The sequence below is a fragment of the Crocuta crocuta genome, unplaced genomic scaffold (genome assembly GCF_008692635.1).
Source record: "Crocuta crocuta isolate KB4526 unplaced genomic scaffold, BGI_CrCroc_1.0 scaffold39, whole genome shotgun sequence".
In the NCBI taxonomy this organism is placed as follows: domain Eukaryota; kingdom Metazoa; phylum Chordata; class Mammalia; order Carnivora; family Hyaenidae; genus Crocuta; species Crocuta crocuta.
Window position 1 is genome coordinate 4,270,122 of NW_027533334.1, and position 1,131 is coordinate 4,271,252.

General features: G+C 38.5%; 1 long non-coding RNA gene across 1 annotated transcript in view; it reads left to right on the forward strand.

The window, feature by feature from the left end:
• LOC144218336 (uncharacterized) overlaps window positions 1–331 on the forward strand; it is a 58,054-nt gene extending 57,723 nt beyond the window's left edge. The window contains exon 3 of the long non-coding RNA XR_013331117.1: window positions 142–331. This is a non-coding gene — a long non-coding RNA (uncharacterized LOC144218336). The remainder of the gene's footprint in view (window positions 1–141) is intronic.
• Window positions 332–1,131: the final 800 nt, after the last annotated feature.

Sequence of the window (1,131 nt, forward strand, 5' to 3'; positions counted from 1 at the left end):
CATGTTTCTATGAATAGCTAAAAGGTATATTAATTATGAGCAGTTGCCGAAAGTTGTATTTTGTAATACAGCACAACATTCTCCCCCTCCCCCTTCAGCAAATAACTGATACACTGTTTTGTCTTTGTATTGTATTGTCAGACCATGAAAAAGAACCAGAAGGTGTGGGAGGAACAGTGTACTTTTTGTGGAGAGAAAGTCAAGAAAAGAAAAGAAGTTGAAGAAGGAAGAAATGAAAAGAACAAGCAAAAGAATTTTGAGAGGCGCTAGGTAAAGGCCTTTGAAATTTTTGATCACTAACTTGGAAAACAGTTTTCTATATCGTAGGCACACAGCCTTCTCAAAAGTAAGTTCAATTATATACGTTGACTTTTTAAATGCTGCTCTTTATACCCTGCAGAAGGTCATAAAATATTTCTGTGGGCTTTTGAGGAAATCTTGAGATTCTTCTCTGATCATTGGTGAGAAATGAATTCTAAATGAGTTCTGAATCCCTTCGAGAAGTTGTGTATATTCCTTCCCACAGCTTAATTGCATTAGAACGTTAGCACAGAGATTTTTGGCAGAGCAAAAATCTAGGATATTTGGACTACTTAAGTGTTAAAAGTTTTAGGGCAAGGTTTCCTTTTGTTCTACAAAGCCTTCCAAACTGTAGGTAAAACAAAGCAAAAATAGGCCAGCAGTATAAATTCAGGTACCAGCTACAGTATATCTTTTTTCATGAAATCTATTGTAAGTAGGTAACTATAGAAGAAAATTATGGAGGGGCGCCTGGGTGGCTTAGTCGGTTAAGCGTCCGACTTTCGCTTGGGTCATGATCTCGCGGTTCGTGGGTTCGAGCCCCGCGTCGGGCTCTGTGCTGACTGCCAGCTCAGAGCCTGGAGCCTGTTTCAGTCTGTGACTCCCTCTCTCTCTGACCCTCCCCTGCTCATGCTGTCTCTCTCTCTCTCTCCTAGAAATAAATAAAATATTTTTAAAAAAAAAGAAGAAGAAGAAAATTATGGAGTGGTAGTAGTGATAAGAAATTAAAAACTTTCTGAAAGGCATCAGTCCCAAAGGTTCAGAAAGATCTCTGCTTCATGGTTCAAGCAAATGATAACCAAAAGCTATAAAGTTCATTCTCTTATTCTA